This window comes from Ursus americanus, chromosome 15, assembly GCF_024610735.1.
Source record: "Ursus americanus isolate L20-20 chromosome 15, mUrsAme1.1.p, whole genome shotgun sequence".
Taxonomy (NCBI): Eukaryota; Metazoa; Chordata; class Mammalia; order Carnivora; family Ursidae; genus Ursus; species Ursus americanus.
This window is the reverse complement of record NC_142141.1, coordinates 16,501,867-16,525,316: the sequence shown is the minus strand read 5'-3', so window position 1 is coordinate 16,525,316 and position 23,450 is coordinate 16,501,867.

Here is a 23,450-nt window from a genome sequence, read left to right as displayed (position 1 = left end):
CAGTCCCCACGCTGCCCTGCTCACGAGCTGAGCGTGCTGCTGCAGCCCAAGACAGCCCTGAAGCGGTCACAGGTACCTCCGGTAGGAAGCTGGGGAGACAGAGAAGGATGAGCCCTGGGGGTAGGAGCAGGGCGCTGACAGCGGCCGGTACAGTTGGACACCCCCTCCCCCCAGTGCCCATAGCAGGGCCCGGCACACAACTGGTCCTCAAAAACAAAGTTGCACAAATGAATGCATTTAGTCTCTTGATTTTACGAAAACTTCTTTTTTTTTTTTCAAAGAGAACGCTTTCTTCAGAGGAAATCTTATGGGCAAAGTTCAGGACGTAAAAGATTAAAGAGAAGTTGCTTGATTTAAGGACCAAATCCCCATCACCTCCCCCCACCACACACAGACAGCTGTGAGGAACACTGGGGGTGCCTCCTGGCCCCAGGGGGAAACCCTGATTTAATTTATCCTCCTCGTTTTACAGATGGGACAACCGACGTGCTGTGTCTCTGGTGACACCACGAGTTAGTGCTGGGAGCCAAAGGCAGCCCGGGAGAGCTTGTCAGTGGAAGTGGGCACTACCAGGAGCACTGGCTCGGTCTCAGCAGGAACCTCCTCCGGAAGTACTGGGAAGCCCTTGCTGAGGCTGGGACACTCTTCCAAGACCGAGGGTGGAAGGAGAGAGAATGGTCTGTCACAAAGTCGTGACACCTCGACCACCTCCAAGAGCACAGCGATTCAGCCCATCATTGTTCACATCCCCTCACTCCAGACCAATGTTGGCAGCCTGGGGGATGTCACCACCTTGCATTGTCGCCATTGTCGAATCCACTTTCCACCACCCCCAGAACCACTGTCACCTTGGACAGGCAGACTCTACACTCCTGTGCAAAATTTGGTCCCCTTTTCCCTGGGAAGGCGTGCCAACTAAACACATCTTAAGGGGGTAGCCAGCAGCAGAAATCCTGAAGAACTGAACAACACAAGTTTTGTGCTAGAAAGCCAAGTCTGGGGCCATTAAACTGGAATGAACCCACAGTTTGGACAGAGAGAAAGAAATTAAGATGTGGAGAGAAAGATTTTAGCTTTGGTCTCCAGGAGCTTTTGGGATTTCCTGCGGCAAAGTTTGGGTCCATGCATGGAGCCCACCCCTCTGAGTCTCGGTCTCTTGTTGTCAATACTGAGAACTCCCAGCTCAGCCACCTGCCTTGCAGTCTTGACAGCAGTCCTAAAACCAGGTGGGCGGCCAAGGCCTCATACTGGATCTATGAATGCAAGTGGGAAATCGTGCTTTCTTAGTCTCTCTGGAACACCCAGGCCTTCCTTCTGCTGACGAGAAAAGAAATAAGAAGGTATGGTTCAATGTGAACCCATATCAGTCTAATCGCCAAAAAGGAAAACTCAGTGGATCATTCCGGCCAGGGCAACTTGCCCAAACTCCTCATTTTCACAGAGGAAAATCTGAGACCCAAAGAAGGAGAAATGACATGCCTAAGATCTCAGAGCTACTTAATAGAACGTCTGCAACTAAAATACCAGTTTTTCCTAACTCCTGGTCTGAAGCCTTTTTTCCTATCCTAATTTGAAAGACAATCTACATTTTTCCTTTAGCCATGCTTTTTCTTTTCTTTTCTATTGATTGAAAGATAGATATAGCTCTGTACCTGGCCCATAAACTCTTATCAAATATCTGTTGAATAAAGGCTCGCATGAATATATGAATGAATCTCCCCTCTGATAGAAAGCTTGAGGTTTTATTTAAATGCCCATTTTTAGACCTTCAGAGATTTTCCAAATGATGCAAACATAGCACACTGGGCAAACCGCATTCCTGATAGAGGTTGAGGCTGCTAGATGGAGGACGATATGGTTCAGTTCCAAATTAGGAGTGATGGAGAGTAGGCAGCAGTTGGCAGCCACAGTGAACACCACTGCAGCTGCCCCTCTGGGAGGTTTTTTTTTTCTAGTGACGTCTTGTTGTTGTTGCTGTTTTATTTAAATGCAGTTAGCCAACATACAGTACATCATTGGTTTTTGTTGTAGTGTTCAATGATTCATTAGTTGCGTATAACACCCAGGGCTCATCACATCACGTGCCCTCCTTAATGCCCATCACCCAGTGACCCCATCCCCCCACCCCATCCCCTCCAGCAACCCTCAGTTTGTTTCCCCGGAATCAAGAGTCTCTCATGGCTTGTCTCTCTCTCTGATCCCTCCCCGTGGCCCGAGGCAGGGAGAGGTCCATCAAGAGCTTGCCTCGTGGCAAGGCTGAAATTACGTCCAGTTCTAAAAGTCTGTAACGCAGTACACCAATTGACTAAAAATTAGGATACCTCTGCTACCAGCTATGATCACGTCGACACCCTAAAAACACTTAGCCTGATAAGGGGATTTAGAAAAAAGAGGTTATTTTGATCTAAAATAGCCATAGCGATTCCACCTGGGAGAAGTGTCCAGGCATCAGTCTGGCTCCATTGTAGGCTGACTTGGCCTTTCTTTGGCTTCACCTGCTTATCACTAGCACGAGAGCACTGCAAAGCAAGCGGTAGGCTTTATCTTTGTTTATTTAAATTTTGTTATTTACTAGCCATTCTCTCCTTTCAGTAAGCAGGCTCACTGTAAACACACTTTTTCTTTCTCCAAACAACACGGGCGCTGAGCGGGAAGAAAATAAGAATCACCGCCAACATTTTTATAAGCGTTTCTCCCTTTCACGTCTCTGGCTCCATCGTCCAATATTTTCACCTCCTCCTGGTGTTTTCAGTCCCCCAGCGCTGCCTTCCTTTGAGTATTTGGGGCTGAGCCCTTTATAGTACCTCAGTTAATTCCTACAACATCCCCACAGTGTGGCAAGTATTATTCCCATTTTACAGATTGGCCACTGAGGCTCAGAGAGGTTGTGACCTGCCCAAGGGCACACAGCTAATAAGTGACAGAGCTGGGTTTCAAATCCAAGTTTACCTTATTCCAAAAATCAAGAGTAAAACTATATATGTAGTGACCATTTTTTTATACTTTTGCTACATACGGGACGCTGTGCTGAGAGTCTTATGTGTCCATTATCTCAGACCTTCCTAACAAATTGAGAAAGTGGGTTTTATTCTGTTTTGGGGCATAGAGGGGTTAAATGACTTGCACAGAATCACACAGCTGGTAAAAGCAAATTCAGGACTTCTGACTCCTAAGTCTGTGCTCTTAACTAGGAAAGTGCCTGGTACTCTCCATTCCACCGGTTGAGACACATTGACGCGTATACAGTCACACTCCACACACTGTTCTGTAACTTGTTTTTCTTCTAGGTAAAGGTAGTGGATTTTCAATCCTTGCCTTTCAACTTGAAATGGCACGGCCCAGTCCTGCTCCCTGAAGCCAACAGCTGGCTCTGCCCCACCCAGTGGCTCTCCTGTTCAACCCCAGCCCTCCCCCTGGCCACTCATCCTTGCCCTCAAGCTCTCCCTGACTCCTCACACTGGTCTTGTCTTCAGGCTGTCATCTTCTACTTACCCCTTAAACCGGGAACTGCATATAGGCCCACTGAGCCAGACCTCCAGTTTCAAACAAACCCTCATCCCGTGATGTGGTTACTTCTGACTACTCCAGGAAACCACCTTGCTCCCTCCGTCCTGCTACCCCGTTCTCAAACCCTGACCACCGGTCCTGGCCTTGCTCACTCTTGCCACCTTTTCTAGATTGGCTCTGGCTCAATAAACACAGTCAGCCACAGACATTCCATCAGATAACCTCCAAATTCCCTGTAGTTAAAAAATAATATCCAATATTAACACATGCATTTAAATAAGGAGATGAGAGTTTCTTGGTACATACACACAAACTACTCTACCCTGAAGGAGATTTCTGTCCCTCTCTCTGCTTGAAGTGATCTCGCCGTGTGGCTTTGGGCATGTCACTTCAGCTCTCTGTCATAAGTTTCTGTATCTGTCAAACAACAGTGAGAAGTAGATGGTCCCAGGCCTCTGTCAATGCTGCAACTCTGTTACCTTACAATTTAAAAATGACAAGTCTGGTAGATATTACTCCCATCAGTGTTTTTGTCCAATCCTTAACCAAACTAATGAGACCATTTGTGCAATCCAACTGCAAAGTTCACTTTGGGGGAGAAAGGAGGAACCCGGGCCATTGGACATTCCAGGACATCACTGGGGCCAAAGGGAGTTGATGGTCGTGTGCGGGCAACGGTGAAATGAGATGAGACGGGTCCTCACATAGATGGGGTGCACTTTGGACCAAGGGAGCACTTTTGGTGAGTAGAAAACTGTTATCTGACTGAAGCCAGGATAAAATCTACTTTTTGCAAATGTTTGATATTTTTTTTCAGTTTGGCTCAATCACTTGTTTTTCTCTGTTTCTTATGTAATCTTGTGGGATGCGACGTCAGAAAGTCATAAATCATTCATGGTGCTCTGGGAAAAAAGAAAATCACTTGTGCAAAGCAGATGCAACTTGAAGTGAGAGAAGTTCTTACATGAAACCCAAAGAAAAACGTAACTCGTACGGTCCCCCATAGCCCATGGTGCTCACTAATTCCCACAACCGCTCTGTGGCTTGGTCGCTTGTTTCTGGCCTCTTGTTTCTCTTCATTTTAAATAGAGACCAACTTAAAGATATAGCTTGCCGCAACTGCACTGCATTTTTCCAGGAGTCTTAGAAAAGATGCTATAGTTGTGGCATTTGTGGGGACGATTGAAGCTGGCAGATTTTATTTCCTGCTTAAAGAAGTCAAGCAAGCCCTTTATCGAAAAATCTCTTTTTCAGTATGCCCGTCACTGCTGTCCATAATGCGTACGGGTTAATGAAATTTCCTTTGTGAAATATAACACTCTTTCTCAAAACCCACATACAAAAAACCAAGTAGTCCCCAGCAGAGGTAACCCATATGGCTAACTCGCAAATGTTAATGCCTTAAATTGGGTGAGCTTTATAATTTCTAATGTGGCAGCTAGATGTGATGAGCTTCCTAATAAGCAGATTTGGGTTTTTTTAAAAAAAACTTCTTTCATACTCATTAACTCATTCAAGCTTCACAGAAGTAGCAAGGACAGGTATGTGTTCAATCATTAATTCATTCCTGTAACAAATTTTATCAACGGCCAAGCACTCTGCTTGGTGCTAAAGATACAGACAAGGTAAGCTGCTCGTCGTCAAGCAGCTGACAGACGTGTCAAAGCCATTATAGGGAGAAGAGCCAAATGAATATGACCCCTAAAAGTGAAATGCTTTGCCCTAAGTCAAACAGCTGGAAAGTTCCAGAGCGGAAATGTCCTCCTAGGTCTCCTAAGGTTAAGTTCAGTTCACTCTCAAAGATATCCTACAGCTTCTTATAAAAAGACAACTTTGATGGGACAAAGTGAGGAAAAGAAAGCTTCCAGACTGAGGTCCTGCCTCTTAGAAGAATAATATGAGTTAATTACCTTAGGAATGAGCAAAACTGAGAAAGAATTCTCAGCAGGACAGAGGAGGGAGGCATTCCCATTGGTCAAGGTCACAATTTCTCTTAGTCAGCCCTGAGATGATGTCTAACCGAACATACTGTCTGGCATTGGGTTAGTCCTCAAAATATGTCTATTTACTCTCTATTCAGTTGATTTCAAACTAGCCATATGACCACTTGTGGTTCCCTCCCAAACTCTTGAGATCTTCGTAATGTTGCCTTAAACCCCCAGTTCCACAGCATGGGAAAGTCTTAAACCTTCCTCAAGATCTTTGCATTTTCCTGGTATTGAGAATCTTACTGTTTGGTTCACTGTCGCCATTCTACCACCATGTCTCAAGGTACAGTCTTTTCCCCATTTTCAAAGAGAAATCTATTTGTGCCAACCATTTGCTAAGCTTTTCAAGAATTTACTGAAGATCCGACAATTCTGGAGAGCGCTTATATCATGCACAACCCAGCACAGCTGACTCACCATCTTGCTGGTTCCACCACTCTCTCCCTCTCCATCTCTCAGATTTCCCTCTTCCTTTCCCTCTTCGCTCAGACACAGCTATATATACCAGAGCGTCAGCTTCCACTGTAAGTGGGCCTAATAAGGGTTTTTTTTTCCCTACCAAGATGAATCTCTCCTCAGAAAGAATTCTCAGACCAACTGTTAAGACAACAAAAATGTTCTCTCATTTCACCCAAAACTAAAATCAAAGATGTAGACCATTGCTCACTGTTTTCGATAATTCCTATGACCACATGATGAAAAGTGGCAGAGTTCCTATCATAATATAGCTCCTCAGTGCTCTCCTGGCTCAGCCTGAGGACTGCTTCTACCTCAGTCCAATGCCCAGGATACCCACCTGCCTTTGATTCTCTGGCACCACGTGTTTTTCATATTCTGAGTATGGCATAATATTTTCTGAGTCTGTAGCAATAAGCAACAGAAAAAAATTATGAAACACCTAGTATATACAAAACACTATGCTAGGGACTGGGGAGAATAAAGAATCATGGACTCTGCCCTCAAAGAGCTGAGCTCTGGCACAAACTTGCCGTGTATTCTTAGGAAAATGACAACTCAGATTCAGTTTCCTCATTCATAAAATGGTGATGTTATAACACCTACTTTGCAGGGTCACTGCAAAGAGTAAATACGGCAACACACACACATGCATACACACAGGACAAAACATGTAAAGTGCTTGGTCTGGCACATGGCTAACAATAATAATAAATGGAGGGCAAATCCATAAATCAATACTGATCATTAAATGAAACAAGAAAGCATACATAATATAAGGCAGACTTTGATAAGTTTTATAGGAAAGATACCAAGTGCTAGGGTGGTATGTGGGAGGGGAAGTCTCATTTTAGTTGACAGGATTAAGAAAGACTACTCAGAGTAGACAGAAGTCAAGCTGGGAGTGAAGAATGAGCAGGATTTGGACAAAAGGTCTTGGGGAGTTTCCACAAGAAGTCGATGATCAGTGTTGAAGAGTTGTACGTTTCTGGTGGTGTTTTAGTCTTGAAGGATGATGATCTTGGCTTCTACCAGTTTCGGTGAGAAGCTCTGTGGCTATACTCAGAAATGATTTGGTTGATAGAACTCTTCAAAGCTTTATGGCTAAAACTCTACCTGACCCCTAGGCAGTCTGTGGGTGGGATAGAACTATGAGACTGAAAGATTATATAAACCCACATTCATTAGATGTCTCAACGATTGCAAGTATAATATCCTTGCCCAAAAGTCATCTAATTATCAGTTTGCACTCCTCCAATGACAGGAAGTTCACTGCCAATACAATTTTGACCACAGTTAACATATTGAAAAGAACCAGAGGTGGGGAAACCCAGCAGGTATATAGGAGATCATGGTAAGGACATAGTTTTCAGGAAGTAGTAATTTTAGAAGGAATCTTAATTTAATGACTAGCTTGACCCTAAGCAAGCCACTCAATCTTTCTGGGCCTCCGAGTACCTCTCACACTGCTTATAGCTCTAATGTCCTAAAACATCTGATCAAAAAGTAATGCAGGTCAAATGTCATACTGTAGAGAAAGCCAGCTGAAATCAAACATGCAGAACTCTTTTGTGACTTCTCAACTATAAAATAGAGGGGTTTTTATTACCACTATGAAATCACTCAATTTCAGTTCAACAAGCAGCACATTGGTCCCCAAGGATATAGAGATGAATAATCCTACCCTACTCCACCCTGCACTATCCATGCCTGAGAAACCTTGTATCCGGATACGGACACCACAGTTTAATTGGGATTCCAATATGCTACGGTTTAGCAAGGAGCTGGAGCTGTCGCTGGGATGGAAGCTGTCATCTAATTGGAAACTCTTCTCAGTGCTATGTGGGGAGGACTAAAATTCTTTTAAACTGCTGAGGGCAGAACAAGTACCCACAGGTAGAAGTACCATGGAAGTGGATTTCAGTGCCATGTAAGGAAGAGCATCCAATGGTTAGTCGTCCCATCAGAAGAGTCAGTGAGTCTCCGTTGCCAGAAGTATTGGAGAAGGATCTGAAGAGCTACCAGAAGAGCTAACGCAGACATTACTGCAGAGGCTAGGAGGTGAGCCCAGAAAACATATACATGTCCTCCCAGTTCTGAGTCCCAGAGTTCCACTACACAGTAATATTTATCATGATTCACTTATTTATCTGACAAATAGTTACTGACTTGTCCTGACTTTGGGACCAGCGTGGCTGGGTCTAAATCTCAACTCCACCACATTCTCACTCACTGTTTCCTCACCTATAATACGGGAATAATGAAAGATCCTGCTTATAGAATTGGTCTGAAGATGGAAGGAAATGATTTATGTAAAGCACTTTTGAATGTGTTTGGCACATGACACACAGTTGATTCATGTTAGACGCTAGTATCAGTGGTAGTATATATCGGGCACTGAACTAGACATTAGGTCACCAGGGTTAAGAAACATGTGAATCCGGGGCGCCTGGGTGGCACAGCGGTTAAGTGTCTGCCTTCGGCTCAGGGCGTGATCCCGGTGTTCTGGGATCGAGCCCCACATCAGGCTCTTCTGCTATGAGCCTGCTTCTTCCTCTCCCACTCCCCCTGCTTGTGCTCCCTCTCTCGCTGGCTGTCTCTATCTCTGTCAAATAAATAAATAAAATCTTTAAAAAAAAAAAAAAAGAAACATGTGAATCCGACCTTTCTGGAGTTTGAAGTTAGCCAGGAGGTGGGAGAATATAAAAGATATTAAACTAAAAGTCACAAAAATATATAAATATAGCTTTAAACGCCAACATTTGCTGTGAAGGGAAAAAGAGGGTGCCATGACAGCATGTGACAGAGGAAAGAAGGATTCATTTAGATTAGAAGGTGCAGGGAAGAGTTCCTTGAGGAACTGATATTTCAGCTGAGTTGCAATACAGATGTATCCCAACACCAGTGGTTTAAAGGGGGGCCCTGATGCCCGGCTTTATTTTGAGCCAACAGAGAAATGAAACCAGCTATCTGCAAGGGCATGGAGTCACCTGTCAATCTGAGTCTCAATTTGTGCATCAAGCCTCACATTAGGCAGTGTAAGTATAGACAAGTTTGCTTCACTTAGCTACTAGTTTCCATTTGATTTGTCTCTGAACTCCATAAACTCATCCATCCACCCACCCACCCATCCATCTATTTATCTATGGGGGATTCAATGATATGTAGTCCCCAACCTCAAGGAACTTGTGTCAGGGAGGCTGGTATGTGCACAAGTTCCTATAAGCAAAAATATGCCAACAAGGTGGAGGAAATGTTATCAAAGTTGAAGAATCTGGAAATTCGACACAGATGAGGGAATGAAGGAAAATTTTGGAAAAGGTGACATGTTGAAGCATGCTAGGGGATCCTAAGCAAAGCAAATTTGAAGGAATCCAATCCCACTCAGCATTTGGGTTCTAAAATCATGCATAAAGCAAGAAAAAAACAATCATGACTAGATGATGGTCAGCAGGGACCATGTTGGAGAATGGCATACTATGTCAAGAAACCCAGTACAGTCAGTGTTTTCTCTAGTCCTGAAATAAATTTCTATTGCTTCAGCTGAGCATCGAATGAATTTATGAGTTTTCTTTGGGGTACCATGATGTATGAAAAATGGGAATTCTGAAATACTGAACTCACGCATAGTGTGAGGTCCATGGGAGAGAAGAGAAGGAGCAGTCGTTGCCATGCCTCATGCATCTTCCAGGGAGGGCGCTCACCACTTACTATGTGGAAAGGGAGCAGAACTGGCAATAGCTTGACTATTAGCATACTCTTTCTCTGCCTGTGTCAATCTATCAGTTAACCTATCTCTTGTTATTTTTGCCAAATAGTTAAATTTGCATGCATGAAATAGAAATATGATGCATGTCCAGTGTAACATAACCTGCAGTCAGCAAAGAGCTGGGCTCCCAAGAAATAGCTCAATGAAACAATACTGCCAAAAGTTAGGTCTGTATTAGTTTCCTAGGGCTCCTGTAACAAACCACCACAAATCAAGTGACTTAAAACATCAGAAATTTATTCTCACAGTTCTGGAAGCCAGAAGTCCAAATCAAGGTGTCAGTAGGACCTCACTCCCCCTGGGGGCTGTAGGGGAGATTTCATTCTTTGCCTTTCCAGCTTCTTGTGGTTCCCACATTGCGGTGAGACAGCTCCAATCTCTGCCTATGTCTTTGGCCATCTTCCCTGTATCTTTGTGTCTCAAACCTCCCTCTCCCTTCTCTTAAAAGGACACGAGTCATTGGATTTAGGGCTCACTCGAAATCCAACATGATCTCATCTTGAGACCCTTAAGTAACATCTTCGAAGAACTCATTTCCCAGTAAGGTCACTTGCCTAGGTACGTGGGGTTAAAACTTGGGCACTACCAAGAGTTGATGATTGTGGGGAGCCACCATTCAACCCACTACAAGGTTCAAGAAAGAGTAATAAAAGTGGGTTGAAGCTCTATTTTGACAGGCTTTAAATGTTAATTTCAAACATCTTTGAGGGTCTAGTTTTTTGCAGGGTGTGATGCTGACACTCTTTACTTCCACAGCAATTTAAACACCTTTTACTGTAGGGTCCCCTTCTCTGCCTCACTACCACTATCTGACACCCCGAAGCCCTCCTCACCCTATTTTAGTTACTCATCACGTCCCTGCAGTACAAGCCTCGACATACTTCCATCATATGCCTTTCCATGTCCTAATCAAAACTTCCGTCCTATATCCCACCCTCTATATGAGTGATCAACTAAAATAATATTTATTAAGGCACTGGCTCATCAACATTATTAAAACCTGTACACATAGCCCTTAAAGTGTGATCATGTCAATACTAGCTCCCCTCAGGTCACATGGGTGGCTCAGTCGGCTGGGTGCCTGCCTTCGGCTCAGGTCATGATCCCAGCATCCTGGGATCGAGTCCCACACTGGGCTCCCTGCTCAGTGGGGAGCCTGCTTCTCCCTCTCCTCCCTGCTCACTATCAATGTTTCTGTCTCTGTCTCTCAAATAAATAAATAAAATCTTAAAAAAAAAAAAATACTAGCTCCCCTCTGTGGAGACACAGCTGTTGCTGGAGATACCACTTGAAGCTGACGGGGAAGGGAGAAATGTCCTGGCTTGCACCTTCTTCTTGCCCCGAGTTCTCCCACCATTGGCCAAACCCAAGTAGAAGCCAGCAATACAGGAGCCTGGGAACAGCTGCTTGCAGACATTTCCTCCTTTGACCCAGAACTGAGGAAGTAGGGGAAGGTATGGATCTGAGGACAAGGAGGTCCAGGACCAGTTCATATTATTATCCCCACTTTACAGACTAGGACATGGGGTTCAGTGAAGGTTATTAATTTCCCAGAGTCACACATCCAGTAAGTTTTAATATGGACTTTGAACCTGGGTCTATCTGAATCCAGAGCCTGAGTTCTTGCTATGCTTGTTCTCACGACCATCACAGACATTTCAGTTGCTTTGTCCACCTGCCTTGGTCAGGAGGTAGTGTGGGGATCTAAGGGGCTATTTCATGGCTATCACATCAGTAAGAGGACCTTCTCTGGGTTCGAGGTTGGGATTTTGTGAAGGACACAGATCTCCGTTCAAGGAAGACCTCACCACGCCCCCTGCTCTAGGCGCCATCAGCTGAGCTGCCAGGAGCCACGGTGCTCAGGACCTTCTCCTTCCCCAGCAGCACATATCCAGCGACAGATAAAGGCTCGGCGCTTTTGGCCCACTACAGGACAACAGGAACAAGTATCACAGTTCACCCTCCCCAGCTGCCCAGGTCTCTCCTCTCCAGGTGCTGATCCCTCACACCGAACCCTGTCTCCGCATCTGCTTCTAGAGAACCCATCCTACGACAGGTTTCGCTGTTATTAGCATTCTCATGTTGGCCCGCACCCCTCAATCTGAGCACACTAGCTGGTGATGCAGCAATGTCTGTCATAGTGGAAGCAGTGGGGGTGGTGTCACCTTCTCTCCTCTTAGACAGTCTACAGGCCCTCACTGAGAAGTTTCCGGCTACTTTAAACTGACAGGCAAGTGGAGCTCCTATCAGATGGTGAGGTATTTGGTCATTTTCTTGGTGACCATCCTTTGCTGGTGCCCCAGGATGAAACACCAGGAAAGCACTGGATCAGAAGGTCTGTGGAAACACAATCATCAACTCTTTAACCTCACTTCCTGTTCCTTGTGCAGAGGACAGGTAATGTCTTCTGAACCACTTACTATCTTGGTGGCAGAGACTGAAATGCATCCTAACATTCCTTAGCACTTCTGGGATGTTGCGGTCTACCTAGAAATAGCCAAGGCTGGGCTCTGCCCTTCTGCAGAATTTCCTTCTGAAGAGCCCGGAATGTTTGGAGAAGGGCTCGAATTCACTGATTTCTGACTGCCAGCCCCCTCGGTTATGAAAAATGCCTGGAGCCTGAAGGGGCTTCCAGAAGCCCTCAAGTCCACTTCCCTGACCTTGAAAAAGGACCCCTCTCTCTAACACGTCCACATTTTTTTCCTTTAAAATGAAAGAAATCCCCTATTTTGTTAGGTGTCCAGTCAAAGGGTAATGAGCTACAGGGGCTCTGCCGGACTGGGGCTGGCCTCCCCCGCATACTGCTTTCTTCGCTGCCAACTAATTCTTGCCCTTAACCTTCTTAAGTGTCAGTACAGCACCTATTATTCATGGCTTCATTGACATTTCTTCTCAATCCCTGAAGCCGGTGGTGACTCATCCTCCCTTGTCATCGAGAGGGCGTCGCTGGGCTCTACACAGTTCAGTGCATGAAGTTCATGTTAGCTCTTCTCTGATGCCTTTCAACAAAGGCGCTCCAAAAACTTTTTAATTTGATGACCTAAAAGCAAACATGAAGATTTCCAATTTTACAGCCTGTGGACTTAAATTAAACAGCCTACTTGGGTCACGCAGGGACCAGGACTCAACTTGCCCTTGAGGAGCAGAGTCACCAGGCCCATGGAAAGTGAGTTTAGCAAAGACCTAACACGTCCACAGCCACCCAGGCCTCCCCGAGGGGGCTGTGTTTGTACTTACCCACCGACCAAAATGCTCTTGGCATGGAAGGGGAATGATCTTTCGGTGCAAGCCTCTTTTCTGCAGACAGTATCCTTGGTTTTTCCACGGTTTATTTTTATTTTGCTGAAAAGAACAATGCACTTATTGGACGAAATGGGCCTGAGAAGGCTTGCTCCCAGACAGAACGTGTGTCTCCACAGCACTCACCAAGTCCTATGGGATGGCAGTCTTCTAGGAGGTGGCATCGAACTTCCTGGCCCTCTGGCTGCTTGGTGGCATAGATTCTCCTCAACTCCATTTTTAGAACCTGAACAACAGAGATGCTCAGATAAGAAAAGGGAGCCTCTGGTAATGGGCTTGGTGGGTAAAGTGACAGTAACCCTCTCTGTAAAATCCACACCCAGGACCTATGTGAAGAAAAGGTTTGACCCACAGCTTAAAGGTTTGTTGTCTTATAGATGTCCCACCTGACTGGCAGGCCACCGCTGTCGCCTTCGTCCTCCCTCCCCCCACCCTTCATTTCCCACCCTATACCACTCGAGCCCACAGCCACAGCCCCACCCAACACAAAGTCTGAAAGAAGTCATTGACAGCCCACACTCGCAAGCAAGCTAGAAAGAGATGGCACTTTGGGGTTAACTGTCATGGCACAAATGTGTGACTTCTGGACTATACCTAGTATTCAGATGTGTTGGTTTGCTCCATACAGTATCTTTCTTTAAAAGTTAAATGCACATATAAAATTGAGAGATTCCACATAAAAATGCAGTTTTCCAGTTTCTCTTGAACAATAAAAACATCTAGCCACACCATGCTAGCATTCCGGTATGGCCAGCACCAACCCCTTTATAAGAAGCACTCACTCAGGGGCGCCTGGGTGGCACAGCGGTTAAGCATCTGCCTTCCGCTCAGGGCGTGATCCTGGCGTTATGGGATCAAGCCCCATGTCAGGCTCCTCCGCTATGAGCCTGCTTGTGTTCCCTCTCTCGCTGGCTGTCTCTATCTCTATCGAATGAATAAATAAATAAAATCTTAAAAAAAAAAAAAAAAAAGAAGCACTCACTCACCAATTTGTTTCTCTTCTACCAGGCCAGGTTCACCTCTCCATTCCTGCTCTGGTTCCTTCGGCAGCCTTAGATTAAGGCAGGGAAGGGAGAGGAAAGAGAAAGTCAAATGAAGAAAGGTTCCCCTGATGTACTAGTTTGAATGCTTTCTGATACACGTAACAACATCTGACTAAATTTGCTTAAACAATACGGACTTGTAATACTTTAACAGAAAATCTACCAGTTGGCAGTTAGATACAGGGCTAGATGAGTGGCTCAACAATTTCAAGGCTCTGTGCTCTTGGCTTTTTCCTCATGGTGGCAAAATAGTTGCCACAGCTTCAAGTACCACATCTTCACCCAGTGACATGCAAAAGAGAGAGACCACAGTTTCTCCTCACATGTCTCTCTCTTATCAAAAAGCAAAATCTTTTTAGATGATTCCAGGAGACTTTGCCTCAGTCCCATTGGCTAGAGCTAAACCACACAACCACACCTAAACCAATCATTAGCAAATGGGACTAGAAATGTCATGTTTGAGTGAGAGCAAACATGGCTTATGCTTGGATCTAGTAGAGGGGTCCACCTCAGCACACTGTTGCCCACACAGTTATGCTGTGGGGAGATGGGGAGAATAGTCAGTATTTGTAATACCTACCACTGGTGAAAGGTGTGGCCACACAGGGTATCCCAAAATTCTACTACAATGGTCCCACATCAACTGGGATGCCAGGGAAGAAGTGAAATGTGGCGGAGCGCCATTAGCCTCTGTGGTGTCTGTAGAGGTTGTAAGATAAGAACGGAACACGAGGTAAAAGACTATTTGTCCCTTCTTCTGGACTCCGTGTATGCCCAGCATACGTTATAAACTCGACCACCCCTATCTCCCACTGCATTTCTCTGGCCAGAAGGAGGGCAGGCTCCCCTACTGACCCAGTCCCAGAATTTGCTCTCCAGGTTTTCTTTTCCCTAAGGGGTACATAAAAAGGAGAAACCCTTGGGAGCAGGTCTGGGACTCGATCTTGCAGCTGGAAAGGCAGTTTATCTGGTTAAACTCTTTACCAAAGGGACTAATGATGTGGCTTCTGGAATGGGAATCTTGGGTCATAAATCAGGGCTTGTTGCCTGGTCCTTTGTCACCTCCTTGGCTCTCTCAGTCCCAGGCAGCCTCAGAGCCACAGGCTTGGAGAAACTGTCGGCAAATAACGCTTTAGCACTTGATCCCCCGCACTTATAACCACTCTGCGAAGCTTGAACGCCCGAGGAACGTTGATGGCCCAGAAGGCCCTGGGACAATAGGAAGATGCTGTTGAACCCCGTCCATCTCACTACCACCAGATCAAACTGTCATACAGGAGCCGGTCTGGGGGGGTCCTTCACACCCTCTGGCTGTGAGGCACCCAATCTATGCCTAGCAGCACATCAATCAGCAAATTTCAAAAACCAAGAAAGAAGATAATTATTTTCATACTCTCTGAGGACATGGAGCCCTCCAGTCTTCTTCTAAACATGCTCAAATTCTTTATCTTATGGGGTCCTCCTGACGACCCTGACAGCCCCTAGAGCAGCGGTCACAAGAACAAATCTGAGTCACCATAACTGCCATCTTATTGCCCGCCTGCTGTGCCCCAGGCCCTGAGCTAAGCACTTTACATCCATCATCTCATGTAATGCTCTCAACAAGCCTATGAAGCAGGGACCGTTTCGGACCCCATTTTACAAGTGAGGAACCCAAAGCTCAGAAAGAGGGTGCAACTCCCCCAGGCTAGCAAGCAATAGGGTCAGGTTTCAAGCTCAGATCTGTCTGCTTCAAAAGACTGGGCTTTTAATAATCACTACATTATTCTGTCAGTCTAGGAAATGATGTTTTAATGGTGGTTGCAGTAACCATTCTTTATCTCAAGAGTAAGGGTGGACATTATACCATTAAGGTGATTGTCCTCCACTTCCTGACTTTTCCGGCTCTCCCCAGACTCACGTCCTGCTCTCCCTTGCCCTCTGACCTCCCCTGGGATTACTTCAAAGCTCAAGTGCTGGATTTGGTGCTCCCTACCTTTGAAGGGCAGGTTCAGGGTTCTTCAGCTTGGTCCCTTCTGGACTCTAGGGCTGAACTATCCTGAAGGATTCAGAAGTAGAAACTGACAGGACCAAATGCCAGGCCAGTCTCCGGCAACCCTGACATGTTAGAAAGGTCGGGACCAGTAGTGGAGCTCAGAGAAAAGCAGGGGCTTATACCTAAACCATTCAGAGCCAGGGCCAAGTGAGGGTCAAAGGCCAAGCGGAAAAGCACATGAGGCAGAGCACAGGGTCTGCACTGGGCAGCTGGTGTCCAGGCCAAGGGATCTCCTGCCTCAGCTAGGAGCAAAGGTCCAGGCGCACGTGTGAGCCAACAGAGAGCAGTGGGAGCTGAGGAAAACTCACACTCAGAGCCGGGCTTGAAGTAAGGGGCCAACAGAACAGGCTGTCCCAGCAGCACCTAGGTGACTCAGTTGGTTGAGCATCTGACTCGTGGTTTCCGATCTCAGGGTACCAAGATCAAGCCCTGCTCCTCAGCTCCACATTCAGCGTAGGATCTGCTTGAGAGATTCTCTCACTTTCTCTCTGCCCCTACCCTGCTGGTGCTCACAGGTGCAATCTCTCAGATAGATAGATAGATAGATAGATAGATAGATAGATAGATAGATAAATAACACAAAATCTTTTAAAAAAAAAAAAAAAGGACAGACCATTCCAGGCAGTCTTGGCCGGCAGGGGGCGCTCTTTCCTACCTGGTACAATCTGACCAATTAATTCAACTCAAGTGTTATTGGCTGATAAGAACTAGATATCCATTCCTTCCTGGTAGCATATACCGTAGTGAAGTCACATACTTGCACTCTCTCTAATACTTAGCACAGCCTCCAAAACATAATAGATATCCACAAGACCCCATTTTACAGATGAGCAAACTGAGGCTTGGAGAGATTAGGTGATTGCCCAAGGTCTTTTAGAAGAAGAGGCAGGATTAGAGCCCTGGTCTTCCTGGCTTCCCTCTTTCCTCTCAAGCATGCATCTTACCCACTAATTATAACTGGGGCCCTCATACACTGGGAAATTAAAGAGGTCATGCATGTATCCAGTTGTCAACTAAGATCTAGGTCTGTCTCTATGTCAGGCAGTGCGCTGGATGCTGGGACTGCAACAGTAGATGAGACAGGGAGTCTACACTCAAAAAAAACTCACTGCCCCACCCCCAGCCCCCACCAGACTGTCCCTCCAAGTCCAGCAAAGAGCCAGCTACCTCTTTCCACCCCCTCCCTCGGGAAGGCAGGTTGGGTCCAATGTTGCATTTTCCCCATGCCTCTTGCTCTGCTCATTACAGAAACCATACTGTTGACAGAGGCAGGACCGTGGGGCCAGCGGATTAGACTGTATCATCATGAATCTAAACAGCATCCTCCGTGATCAGTGGCCTCTGCAAGCCCAGAGAGGTTTCTGTTTGTTTGGAGCTGGGAGGATTTGTTCGGATTAGCATAGAGATTGCCTGTGCACTGGGGAAAGGGGCCCAGCAGCAGCTGACAGACCAGCAGCTCGAATGCAGTCAGTTCAACTCCTCCCCGTGGACAGCAGCCCTGGAGTGACACAGCGCTTCTCAGCTCAGCCCCAACAGGCTTCTGCCTCTAACAGAGCTCGGTGGTGGGAACGACATCTTTTGGTTATCTTATCACTCTCCATCGCCGAAGCTCCCTAGGAATGATTACGGCCCCCTCTCCAGCAGTTCAGGCTATAAATAAAGATTCCCCCGGGATGCTGAATTCTGCCCTTCATCCCAACCGCCTCTGTGACTCATCCCACAGGCAGATTCCTCTTCTATCTTCTTGATTAGGGGGAGGGGAAGTGGAAGTGGAAGTCGGTGCCCCTGTGTGTAGGTGTGCACGGTCATGTCTGTCTGTAGGCCCCCTGCATTTGCTTAGGTGCAGTCTGTGGGCACGCACGCATGCAACTCTTTGTGGACCAGTGTCTACTTGTGACTCGGTTTGATTTTAAAGGGTAGAGAAGAAACGCCTCCTCGTAGAAGTTTTGGCATGGGGACTGTTAGCTAAGATTCCGTATCGAATCCCATCTACTAGTATGTACGAAGGCCCGCCTTCGTGCACAGCCCTGTGCTAGCAAGAATAAGACATAAGCGATATCGTCATCATGAACTATACCACTGCTTAAAGCAAATCAAATCCCTGAAGTGGAAGTAGCAGTGGAGAAAGCAGCATTTCATGAAAAGAAAAGCCTCACCTGTCACAGAGAAGAATCAAGAAAACACTCACTTACGGAGTCCCTTCTCTGAGCCAGGCGCTTACTAAGTGCTGTACAATTTATTCCTCACAACCAGAGAGCAAGAGTTTCCTATCCTAATTTTCACAGATGAGAAACAGCCCCAGAGAAGTTAAATAGTTTGCTTGAAATCATGCAAACCTGAAGGTCCAAGGTAAAACTATAATCTAGAGCTCTGGGGCAGAATCTTAGATGTTATACTATCTAAACCATCATCCAATGTTTGCATCTATCCTACAAATTCCCCAAACACTGGTCATTTGGCTCCATCGTAGGAGAAACTCAACTCTCAAGACAATTGTTTCATCTTTAAACAGTGCCAAACGGCTGCAAAATTCTGTCCTGTGTTGAGTCCCAATCTGCCCCTTCTCATCTCTGCCCATCAACTCCCTTAGGCCCTCTGGGGCTAACAAAACCAGTCTGATTCCTCTTCGTATCGCTACCCTTCAAATAAAGGATGACAGTCATCACGCTCTTTCTTCACCAAGCTGGACCTTTCAGCCATTCCGCACTAGAAATCATTTTCAGTCCTTAAATATGTCTTCATCACTGTATCCTTCATGCTGTTACCCTCAGTGCTGGCGCATTGAGGTTAAGTAAATACCAGTTGCGTGAATAAAGAGATGAACAAGCTCTTTCAGGGTAGATGGTGCCATGACTTGTCTCATTAAGTCTTTTGTCTTAATTAAGGGTTGCCTGATTGCCAAGAACAGAGCCTATTCTGGCTAGTTCAAGTGACAATTCAGGTTTGATGGAAGGATCCAAGGGACTCTAAAGAAAAGCTAAATGTAGGGAAGTTAAATGGCCTTGTGGACTGAGAACAGTATCAGAAAGTTCTCTCTCTCTGTCTCTCTCCCTTCCTCCCTCCCTCTCCTCTCTCCTTCTCCCCCCTTGTGTTGTCTGCTGTCTACCTTATCTTTGTGTATCTGCCATGTCTTTTCTTGGCATTCTTGTTTCCTCTGTTGCTCATGGCCCAACATGGCAGCTGTCCCAGAGCCATATTTCCATATGGCTCCATGTCTATTAACATCTAAATGACAAGGACTCTGTGTCCCAGTAGAGGGGGACTTTTTGGTCACACCTGAGTCAAGTGGCCACTTCTAAACCAATCCAGAATGGTTGGCAGGCATCAGGGAGGAATCACCTAGTGCAAACATGGATCCTTCAGCACCTTGTTAGCAAATTTTCCAAGGAGAGAAGGGGAGGGAAGATTCTTTGGGAAAGGAGTATGGGTGAATAGAAATGCCGACATCTTTTGTACACCCTTAAGTACCAGTATTATAAATCGATCTGAGACGTTCTCAGAGGATGAGTGTCTCTGAGGATGCTCTCAGAGGAGCATATTCTCCTTAGCACATCCAAACATGGGCTCTAGGGACTAGGAGCTTTCAGAACTTCTTGTGCTTCTGTAAGTCTATTTCAGGGCCATGGAGCCCTGAAAAGCTTGACAGGTGGCCATAAGTGACCTGGAAGATTCCTTCCGGCAGGAGAAGGTTCTACCAGATTTGTTGGTGCCTCCATGGCATATTTTCAGTAATCCTGGCCATCTTCAAAAATGGAGAAGATCTAATCAGCAACCACGAAACAGATACACAGCCCATTTTTTCCCCTTCCCTGTGCACACAGAGAAAGTATAGTGTATGGAGTGATGAGGACTGTGGTTAGTGAAGGGCTGGAGGAAACAGGAATGTGACCGTTTTCTAATAATAATAATTAAAATAAGCTGAATTGTAGACTGAAATTCCCTTAGAAATCATTCGGATCGTCAATGTGTTCCTCAGACCTCTAGAGTTCCCCACAAGTACCTCAAGAACCAAAGCAGGAGGTAACAGGAAAGCCTGAGTAGGCATATTTCTGCCACCACCACCACCACTGGGCCCACCAGGATCCTTCAGGCAACCGGAGCTATTCTGCTGTTCTTAGTATTGTATGTTGGGTTGCTGTGTGTTATTTCACTCTTTCACAGGTGAGGAAACTGACTGCAGAGAGGTAGAATGACTGGTTCATGGTCACACAGCTAGCTGGAGCCTGAGCTGGGCTAGTCCCTAGTTGTGCTGACTCCCAGAGCCCTCTTTCTGTTGGCACAGGTCATATTGAGACAAGAAAGAGAGCAATGATTTTTGACAAGGATAAGTATCATGACAGCTAACCATCTGTGTCTTCCACCTGCAGTGAAGCGCCAAGCATTCACTACTGACACATTCCCATTGCCCAATAGCCTGAACATACAGCTGTGCTTGGCAGTGTTTGAGCAGCAGGACAGTGATGAGCTGACAGCTTCAGGGCTCAAGCCCCCTAAATGGCCAAACTCACTCCTCTGGTGTCTGTCTATTTTGCAATTAGCTAATTCATAAAGGGACCCTGTAACGGGGAGGGTAATTTAATTGCAATCAATAGAACCCAACTCTAACTAGCTTGCAAGAGAAACTGAGGGAAAACGTTGAAGAGTTCTCCGAACAATGTCAAGACACCATGGCTGGAGTGAAGGAAGGTCAACCAAGCTTCCCAACATGTAAGGTCCTGGAGGAGGGAGACACATAGATGAGCTCAGTTCACATGACCACCTCTTCAGTGACCGCTAAAGTTCCCATGTGCAGCTGCTCGTGCCAGGCTCTCTGGGCCATTATATTTACTGCTCCCCTTGAGCCAAGTCCTAAATAGCATTGATCAGGCAGTCACAGGCTCTCTAGATCACCAGTGGCTGCACTCTTTCTCTGCTTTCCCAGATTTGGTTCTCATCATGCCTCCGCCACTCCAGGAATTATAAAACCAAACTCTTATCAGATTCCTAAGCGGAGTCTCCTTATGTTCTCAGCATCTTGCAGCCTGGGGTTATGATTCTTTTCTTTGATTCACACATATAATTTCTTACCATGTCTTCTGGGAACTTGGAAGAGGTTTTTTGGGATCAGGATAGAGGGGAAGATGTAAAATGTATAGCATCCAAAATTATCCCCCTTCTTTGACAGGCCTTTCAAGAACTGGACTCAAGGGGCACCTGGGTGGCTCAATCGGTTAAGCATCTGTCTTTGGCCCAGGTCCCAGGATCAAGTCCCGCATCAGGCTCCCTGCTCAGCTTCCTTCTCCCTCTCCCTCTGCCCCTCCCCTCTGCTCGTGCTCACTCGTGCTCTTGCTCTCGCTCTCTCTCTCTCTCTCTCTCACGCTCTCTATCTCTCAAATAAATAAATAAAATCTTAAAAAAAAAAAGAACTAAACTCAAACTTAGAGTTAATTCAAGTGTTAAGGGGCAACCCTTGTTCCCCATCTCATTTCAAGAATTTTAGCATAGAGCAAACAGTCAGCTCCAACATATACCGTCACTGGCTCTCCTAGAAGGCCTACGGGGACTTTATGCAAACAGAATCTCTGCATCAGAGTCCCTACAGCAGACACGAATGAGCCCCCCCCCCCAGACTTTGCAGCAAAAACATTTAAACACATGATCTCCAAAGTCATTTCTAGCTCTGAGGATTCATGATTCTCTGATGAAGCAAGAGGAATTTATTTCTAAAAAGAGGGTGAAGAACATCTTATTCAATGAACCATAATTCACTCTGCCAGATTCTGGAGACTTCCTGGCTGACCATTGAAAGCACTCCCACGGTACTGAATTTCTGCCATTTGCCTGGGTGTATGACATCAGAGAGCAGGGTCTGAGCTGACCCTTGGAGGAAAAATGTTATCTAAACGCTGAGGCAATAGACCCATGTCCCCTCTCATAATCAAACACATCATTTTCTGGTTGACTCAGGCCAATTGACCAGCAGATGAGGGGTTGACGATGGTCGATTGAACTGACCACTCACAACACACAGAAACGGTCTATGCCATCTGCTCAACAAGCAGCCTTCTTTGTGACCAAAAGCCAAGAATAAATTAAATTAAAAATAAAAAATCAATTCAATTATGCATGTGGAACTAAACTGTGCTTTGGGGTGCAGGAGCTAAAAAAAAATTGGTTGTCCCATGGAACTGAGGAATATTTCTTATGTCATTATGTTTCGGGTTGTTTCTCCAAACGGAGTAATTTTTCACCAAGCCATCCACATGGGTCCGTCTTTAAAAAAGAAAAAAAAATCTTTTAGCCACACAATCTATGACCACAAAACACCGAGGAGCTACCTCAATGAGCTAGAAACGTTCAAATCTACCCCCTTTCAATCCAGAACACTATTTGAGGTGGGCTTGCCATCTTAAGAAGAGGAAGGATTCCCAGGCATGTTCCTAAAGTAGAAAAAGGGCTCTGGCACATAATCAACTATGTCATCGGTTCAGTTACACAACTCACTATTGTGAGTGACAGATGCTGGGATCTTGAAATCGATTTCCTTTGGCTCATTCTTAGTAGTTCTGTATACCTGGAGTGTTTGGTTTGAGGTATTTCTGGTTGGGGACTGAATGTTGGAAGCAGAAATGCTACATTTCAGTTGCCTTCTCATCAGAAGAGGCAGAGACCAAACTTAGCCCAGCACATACTGACAGTGGTGAGTAAGATCAGAGTCACGACTCTCAGAAGACAAAAGACACTGGGATAGCTAGCAAGCAGTCGAAAGCAGAAACTGATGATAGAGACAGTAATAATAAAAATAACAGTGAAATTTATCGATTGTGGAGATTTCAGTCAGATGCCTAGCCAGTATCCACATCTCCCTTCTTCTTTCCTAACAGAACCTCAGTGTTGTTCAGCCATGCAGCCTCCCACCAGGCAGCCTCAGGGGAAGCTGACTATACCCCTTAACTGCCAGGTGATTCCATTGGTTAAATGCTTCTTACAGTGATTGGTCAGAACAGACATGTGACCCAATTCCGGCCAATGAGACATAAACAGAAGTTTGCTGATGGGATTGAAAAAAAAACTTCTTGTTTCACATAGAGTCACAGGAAAGACAGACATTCTTCTTCCCTAGGACACTGACACATCTACATAGTAGCCATTCTATTACCAGCTTGATTGTGGAGCCAAAACTCAGGATAGCAAAACAGAAACATGGAAGGAACCAGGTTCTTGAGGACATCACCGAAGAACTAATTTAACCAACTTTGAAGACATCCTCTCCCTGAACTGTGGTTACATGAGCTATCACGCTTCCAACTTTGAAGACATCCTCTCCCTGAACTGTGGTTACATGAGCTATCACGCTTCCTTTTAGAGCCTCT